Genomic DNA, 9,164 nt, shown 5'->3' on the forward strand with positions numbered 1-9,164 from the left:
ACGTGCAGTAGGATCAAAAACCCATTGCCATTGTTCTTGAGTTCTCAGTAGTCCTCATTGTCCCCCATCAGCCCATAGAGCCATCAGGGCTTCCTGACCTGTGGGAAGTCCAAGGACCGCCCACCTCCATCCAGGTTTAGTAAGTTGAGTATCCAAACAGCCCAGGCCCCCCCAAAGCCAGCATGTGCAGTAGGATGTGAGCTTTTGAACAGCGTAATGACTGTTAAGATTATATAGATTCAGCACAAATGAAACGCACTTCATATTGGGAGATGGACAACTGGCCATAGTTAATGGTGGAATGTTATGGTTTAAGGAAGTGTGTTTGGGTGTCGTAATAACAAGAGGTGGATTTCAGTGATTAATGTTAATTGATAACTTGAAACTTGTGTTTTTCTATTAGGTATTTGGTCACAGTGGTGATAAAACTGGCTGGCACAAACATAGTTCTGGGCATCCTGACCAGAAAAACTCAAAAAGAAAAATCAGTAAAATCTTCTAAATTAAAAAAGAAAATTATGTGATTGAAGATTATATGATAATAAAGGTAGAAAACTCTAAAGATACATTTTTTAGACTTTTAGAAGTATTAAATGAATTCAGGGAACTTACAGACTACAATATCAGCCTATAAAACGAAATCCATTTCTGTATACAAAAAAAACTGAACAGAAAAGAAACAATATAGTAATCCCAATCAAAATAGCAACAAAATTTAAATAATGCAAATAAAATTAATAAGGATAAATTTAACCATAGAGATGATAGACAAACATTGAAAACTATAAAAGGTTGCAGAAGAAAATTAAGGATGACACAGACAAATGGGAAGGTATATCATGTTCATTAATTGAAAAAATTAATATTGTCAAACTATCCACACTATCCTAAATGACTGACAGATTCAAGTAAACCTTAGTAAACGTCTATGGGCATTCTTTACATAAACAGGAAAAGCTTCCTAAAATTTATACCGAATACAAAAGAACTGATGTTTATCAGTTTTCTATCACTATGAAAAAATACGGGAGGAAATCAATTCAAAGGAAAAATGATTTGCTTTAATTCATAGTTTCTGAGATTTGAATCCTTGGCCAACTGGTTCTACTACTTTGACCTGAGCTGAGGCAAAATAGGATTGCAATGTAAGTCTGTGGCCGAGGAACTTGCTACTCTAATGATAACCAGTACGGGATTAAGAAAGCAGGAGAAAGAGAAGAAGTGGGGTGGAAAGAGAACAGGAGCAAGCTATATCCTTCAAAGCCTTGATCCCAGGGACCCAGTTCTTCTAACTAGTGCCTACCTCTCAATATCTCATTTATCTATAAATTCAATAATTGATTAGCCCATTGCTGAACTTGGTGCTCTTACGATGCAGTCACTTCTCAAGATTGCCCTCTATTAGCCAAGCTTTCCACACATGAGTCTTTGGCAAATTTTTCAGATCAAAATTATAATAGACTAAGAAGCTAAAACAATCTTAATGCAAGAAGGATACAGCTGGAGGCAACAGACTTTCTAATTTCAAAGATATATTACAAAGCTATCATAAAAAAAGGCATCATGCTGGTATCAAAACAGAAAGATAAATGGAATGGAACAAACATTCAGAATTAGAATAGAGGACACATGGCTTATAAGGTCAGTTGATCTTTAACAAGAGTACCAAGAATATAATGAGGAAATGAAATAGAAAATATACTCAAAATTAGAACAGAGGATACATGACTTATAGGGTCAATTGATCGTTGATAAGAGTATCAAGAACGCATATTGGGTAAAAGTCTTTGAGAAATGGTTATAAGAAAGCTATCCGCGTGCAGAAGAAATTTAGACTCTTATCTCACACCATACCCAACAATCAACTCAACTGAAACAAAGAGTTAAAAGCAAAACTTGAAACTATAAAATTACAAGAAATACATACGAGTGAGAAAGAGAAAGGAGGGATTCTTGGAAATCTTAGCAATTTTTTAAAATACGTAACACTAAGCTTGTTCATTTTATTCTCAATTTGAAAAAAAACAAGAGTGAGTCACCTGGAAAGAAGAGAATTTAGTTGAGGAAGTGTCTAGATCACATTGACCTGAGCGAGATCTGTACAACACCTTCTTGATTAGTGATGTGGGAGGGACTAGTCCTCTGAGAGCAATACCATCTCTTTACAAGCTGGTCTGGCCTGTATAAGAAGGTAGATGAGCTGGGTGGTGGTGGTGCACACCTTTAATCCCAGCACTCAGGAGGCAGAGGAAGACGGATCTCTGTGTGTAGAAATAAGAGCGGTGGGCTGCTTCCCGCCACTTGGCTAGCTTTACCCAAAATAATTACACGGACACTGTATTCATGTAATCACTGCTTGGTCCATCTATCTAGCCTCTTCTAGGCTAACTCTCGCACCTGGACTAGCCCATTTCTAATCATCTGTGTGTAGCACCCCAAGGTGCGCTTACCGGGAAGATTCTAGCCTACGTCCATCCTGGGTCGGAGCTTCATCGCGTGTGCCTCAGAGAGCAGAGCTCTCGCCTCTGCCCTTAAGAGTGGAGCATCGTGTCTCTCTGAGGCGTCTGCCCCCGAGAGGAGAGCTGTTGAGTCTGACCTCACTTCCTCTTCCGCCCAGCATTCTGCTCTGTTCACTCCTCCCATCTACGTTCTAACCTATCAGGGCAAGCAGCTTCTTTATTTAATTAACCAATGGCCTTCCTCCATCATCTGTGAGTTCAAGGCCAGCCTGGTCTATAGAGATAGTGCCAGGATAACCAGGGCTACACAGAGAAACACTGTCTTGAAACAAAACAAAACAAAACAAAAAACTAGAAAAGAAAAGAATAAAAAGGATGGGAGGAAGGAATGAAGGAAGGTAGGAGGGAAGGAGGGAGGGAGGGAGGGAGGGAGGAAAGCAAGTTAGTTGAGTATGAGCCACTGGACAAGCCAGTAAGCAGCAATCATCCACGTTTTCAACTTCGGTTCCTGTTTGAGTTCTCACCCCAACTTCCCTCAGTGATGGACTATGACCTAAAATTGAAAACCAAGTCCTAGAGTGGCTCCCAGGAGCCCAAGGTGATGTCCCCAGTTAGTTCCTTGGGCAGCTGAGGATAGGGAACCTGAAATGACCCTATCCTATAGCAATACTAACGAATATCTTGCATATCACCATAGAACCTTCATCTGTTGATGGATGGAGATAGAGACAGAGACCCACACTGGAGCACTGGACTGAGCTCTCAAGGTCCCAATGAGGAGCAGAAGGAGGGAGAACATGAGCAAAGAAGTCGGGACCACGAGGGGTGCACCCACCCACTGAGACAGTGGGGCTGATCTATTGGGAGCTCACCAAGGCCAGCTGGACTGTGACTGAAAAAGCATGGGATAAAACCGGACTCTATGAACATGGCGAACAATGAGGGCTGATGAGAAGCCAAGGACAATGGCAAGGGGTTTTGATCCTACTTAATGTGCTGGCTTTGTGGGAGCCTAGCCAGTTTGGATGTTCACCTTCCAAGATATGGACGGAGGGGAGAGGACCTAAGACTTAACACAGGGCAGGGCACCCTGACTGCTCTTTGGACTGGAGAGGGAGGGAGAGAGGAGTGCGGGGAGGGGGAGAATGGTGGGAGGAGGGGGAGAGGGGTGGGAGGAGGGGGAGGGAAATGGGAGGCTGGGAGGAGGCGAAAACTTGGTTTTTTTTTCTTCCTTTTCTCAAAAAAAAAAAAAACCCCAAAAAAAAGAAAACCAAGTAAACCCTTTCCTCATTACACGGCGTTTGTCTGAGCATTTCATCACATCTACAGAGAAGCAAAATAGGACAGACACCATAAGAAAGGACAGCACACGTAGATAAATGAGGTTGAACTAAAACTACCACGAAGCAGTCAGCAGAAGAAAGATGGCAGCCTACAGAAAGAGATACAATACTAGTAAATGCACATCAAAAAACAGTAATATCCAAAATGTATGGGATTCAAACAATTTAATGCCAACAAAAACAATAAAAATAAATAGGCTGATTGATGATGAGTCAATAACCTAAACAAATATTTCTTAATAGAAGATAAATAATAGCAAAATATATACATAGATGTGCTTATTATCACTAATCAGGGAAATATAAATCAAACATACAGTGAGATATCACTTATTAGAATGAGTATATTTTAAAATGTGTGTGATGTGTGTTCATTCATGTGTGTGTGTATATGATATTGTATGTATTGGTGAGGCAGTAAAGGCAATATAAATTGCTAAGATTATTATATAAAACAGTGTGGAGGCTCCTCAAAAACTTAAGAGCAGAACTATCCTATGACCCAGAAATCTTGCATATATGCATAAGGAAATGAAATCATTCTGTCTGATAACTATGTTCTCATAGGCACAATAGTGAAGATATGGAAACAACTAACATGGTTGCTAATGGATACATGGATAAAAAGATTTGTATATGAATATAGTTGCATATACATAGTTGGCAAATATTTAGCCTCCTCACAAAAAGAAGGCAATCTCACCATTTGGTAGATGAACCTGGAAGGCATGCTAAGTAAAATAAGCCAGACACAAGAAGAAAACTGATGTATGATCCATGCACATTATTGCAAATCATCACATTGCGAAGGCAGAGAGAAGACGGAGGAACTGGGAAAACATTCGCCAATGAATAGAAATATTCAGTCATACTGGGTGAGGAAGTCCTGCAGGCCTAGCATATAGCATGGTGACGATAGTTAATAATACTATTCCATATGCAAGAAATTAGGAGTATTGATTTTGAACATTCTCAACACACACACAAACCCCCATTTGAAGTGATGAATATATTACGTATCTTCATTGTGATAGTTTTTTCACAATGTGCAGATACATCAAAGCACTGTGTTGTGTATCTTAAATACATACAATTTTATTTATCAAGAGAAGCTTAATAAAGTTGACAAAACAAAAAAAAAGATGATCAGGAACTTCCCATCACCCCCCCCCCCCAAAAAGTCATCACCTGACTTATAAGGGAACTGTAAATAAAAGAGTGATTAAATGCCACTAAGCAACACCAACCAATGTGATAAAGTTAAATTAAGACAGAATCAAATAATAAAAAAAAAAGACAGAGAGGATGTGGAACAGCATAGTGTGTGTACGAGGATGGGGTGACACAATCACCCTGGGAACTCTGTGACAAGAAATCTTCTGGCTCAAAATATGGACTCATGGCCTGGGTTCCTTCCTTGGCTCATTCTCAACACAAGAAAAACCAGATGTGTTTATGCCAGTGTGAGGTGCAGGCAGGCGCTCAGAAGACAAGCCAAGAATGTTGACAGCTACTTTGTTATAACAACCAAACCTTGAACAAACCCCATACCCAATAATAGAACCAAGCAGTGGCGTGCAAATAGCAGGAAAATGAAGGGCAGTCCCTCCAACAACTACCTATGTGGATGGACTACTTCCACAAAAATAAGAGCAAAGCAAACCACAGAGTACTAATTGATTCTTTTGATAAAGCTCAAAAATAGGCCCAAACTGATAATGATTTGATTTGATATTACAGAGCAGGAGAATATTTCCAGGGTCCCTTAACATGATATTTGGTGATCTGGGTGGTGGTACTCAGATATATTAAGTCTAAAATGATTCCTGTGGGAGATAACTTTGGCTAAAGTTCTTGCTGCACAAGTGTGCATAACTGGAGTCCCCAACACCCTTATAAAAAGCTGGGCCCTGCAACATAAATTTGTCACCCCAGAGCTAGAGAGAACTGGAGACATAAGGGTGCCTCAAGATCTCTGATCAGACAGCATCACAGCGTTGGTGAGTTCTGGCTTCAGCAAAAGACTCAGTTTGCAAACAAAAGGTAGAGATTGATTGAGGATGAAATCTATGAAGTCAGCCTCTACCCTCCACATACAAGTACAGGCACACACACACACACATGCACACACACGTGAACATATGCCCAAACACATACACAACACCATACGCATACAGGTTCATTGACACATGCAGGCATACATACACATGTTCATGAACACATGCACACACATCCAACACACATAGAGCTAATCATATGAAAAGTCACAGTAAAATTGTTTATTCCTTGCACAGGTGTATGTGCTTTGATGAAAGCACACATAACCGGCATGCAGTGTAACAGGTGAGCTTTATCATCCTTACACCACGCTGCCATGTTTTCCAAATCTAGAATGTTTAAGCATCGACAAGGGCCTCCCATTTTCCAATCACTTTGATGAAATACTGTCTTAACCTGCCTGCTCCTCTGCACACTATTGCCCCTGAAACCGCCTTGCTGCCACTTACTTCTCTAGTATCTTAATCAGTTCTCTTGCCTCTAGTTTTAGAAATTATTTGCTAGATATCGATCCGTTTCACGGGTCCCAAGAGAATCTGCTGACTTTGGAGCAGTTGCTCTCGACGTTCCAATGTGATTGATGTTCGGGAAGAAGTGTGAATACAGACTTGAAGAGAGCAAAGGGCATGAAGGTACAGGCAGAAGACACCCAGCTTCACACAGGGACCTGGAAGACATCTTCCTCTTGTATCTCCCTGAAGAAATCAACCATGCTGGCATTGATCTTGGACTCCAGCCTCCAAAACCACAAGAAAAGAAATTTCTTCTGTTTAATCAGTTTGGTCTCTGGTCTTTTGTCATCATCTTGCCCTGGAAGACTGATAATGTGCTTTACTTTGGAATGACAGAAACCACTCAGACCGAGACGGAGGTGGTGGTTGCACAGCGCTGTGAATATGTCAGACACCACATTTTTAAATGGTTTTGTTTCATATGAATTTTATCTGAATTTATTTAATAAAAAAACAACAACAACAGCAACAAGAAATGGTTGTCTCAGGCTTTGGATGATTAGCTAGAAAACTCTGCCTTGCAGTGGGGAAGATAAAACAAAGATGCTCTACATCCTCTCCATTTATTAAAAAAAAACAGGAATAATTGTTAAACTAAACTAAAAATTAAATTATCAGGTGTTAAATCACATACGTATAGTTACTGAAATTACACAAAGGACTGGTTGGTGGGTCTGAAGTTGTTCCAGGCTGAACTGGAATCCAACTCAAGGAAACATTTCTATGATGTCCTAATCCCTGAGGTCTCAGAATGTGACTCTCCAGGGTACCCCTTTCCTGGTATTCCCACCCTCTTCTATTCTCCATGTTCTTGAGGTTGTTCTTCTCTGTGTCCATCTGTAGGGGAAATAGTTCACCATGGTGGATGAAGTTACATCTCCTCTCAATTTTGCTTCAGTGACTTTGTGTTGCTGCCTTGATATTGTATGATGAATGGTGTTCAAATCATATTTTTAATTACTTGAATGTTTTATACAGTTACACAGTATTGATCGACCATATCCATCCACCATTGTCTTCCTTTCACTCCCTCTGGCGTCCTCGTCCATCTCCAGCCCAACTTCGTGTCCTCTTGTGTGTGTGTGTGTGTGTGTGTGTGTGTGTGCATGTGTGCGCATGTATAAGTGCATATGTGTATGTATGTGTACATGTGTTGTGTGCATGTGTGTGTGTGTGCGTGTGGAGGGGGCAAATAGGGTAGGGGAAAATTGGAACAAAGTATAGTGACATATTTGTATGAAGATATTATAATAAAACCCATGACTTTGTATATGCTAACCTTAAAAAATAATTTCAAAAAGGACAAGAAAATCAGCAAATAAAGGATTTCCTCCCTCCCTTCCCTTATCTCTTTTTTCCTTCCCTTCTTCTTTCCCTTCCTCTCGCCCTTCTTTTCTCCCTTCCTTCCTTCTGCAATCTGGCTGTTGAATCTGTACCATCACCACAGCCAACAAATCCAAGTGATCACGAAGGAGGTACCTTTTCTCTCAGATAAACAAGAACCCCTTGCTGACTGCCACTGGGACTCTCCCTGCCAGGATTCCTTACTGTATCCTGGTTTCCTTCTTGGTGGCCACAGCACTGTTTCCCTTGAGAGCTGCATCAACCAGGAAAATCTGGGGACTAGGGCACAATATGGCTCACTCAGGTGAGTCCCTGGGAGAGTCTGACTCCACAGAGGAGCCGGTGGAGAAGACTGGTTCCTGCTCCAGTGAGGCCATCTCTGGATCAGGGCCTTCGCAGCTCCTGACTGCCATGCTGGCAACATTGTCTTGGCTGCTGCAGGCTGGCCAGGCTCTCAGCTTGTTGTGTGTCAGGGCAGGAGCAGCAGGCACCGAGCCACTGTAAATGTTTGCTGGAGATGGGGCAACCTGGCCTGGTCGCAGCTGCGGCTCTGACTGCTGCCAGAGCCTCTTCCTGGCTCTGAGTTGGCTGGTTCATTGGTGGAATGGGAAAAGCAAAGCCTGGTAGAGCCTCCCAGTGTGAGGCTGGCTCTGCCAGCCCAAGCTGGGTGTATTTGTGCCCCTTACCTGGGAAACATATCATACACATCAAAGGCCAGAATTAATCAAAGCCACTATCGTGATCCCCTGCCTGGAGCCACTTCCATTACTGGAATAGAAGAAGCCTGCAAAAGTGACTGCTCTTCCCTGAGCAGGACGTGGCAAATCAAAACCACAGCAGTTCTATATCACACACGACCCTGCCAAGTTGCGATGCCAACCACACACATTCCTACACATCACCTTCATTTTCTGGGCCACCTTCAGAGTTAATGTCACATTCCCTGCCTAAAAAAAGAGAAGAGTCTAGGGTAAGAAGGACTTGGCCAAGGTCCCTCAAAGAAAGCTCTCGATAGAGTCTTAGTTCATACTCACGAAGTTTCTCAGTCTCTTTTTGTTCTACTGTACAGCCCTCCCCACACCCCCAAGTCAACCTTCATCCAGAAGAGTACAGCCCTCTAACACTAGTGAGTATCTGTGGTTTACTCTCTGCCTGGTTTCACCTTCCCTGCTTTAATACACTGTGCATACTGCCACAGGAAAGCTGTGTCCAAATGGAAATCTGAATTCAGATGCAGAAACAGAGATGTGGAGGGTATCTCTTTCATCTCTTTAAACTTGGATCAAGACTGACACAGACACAGATAGAAGCATTGACTCATGCAAAGAGATGGGCATTTAGCATGTGTGTGTGTGTATGTGTGTTTTATGTGCGATTGAGGGATGTGTGATTTTTTTTCTTTTTATATTTTTTATTTTTTTTTAGTTGTTGCAAAAAAAATTTTTTTC

The sequence above is a fragment of the Microtus ochrogaster genome, linkage group LG5 (assembly GCF_000317375.1).
Source record: "Microtus ochrogaster isolate Prairie Vole_2 linkage group LG5, MicOch1.0, whole genome shotgun sequence".
NCBI classification, from domain to species: Eukaryota; Metazoa; Chordata; class Mammalia; order Rodentia; family Cricetidae; genus Microtus; species Microtus ochrogaster.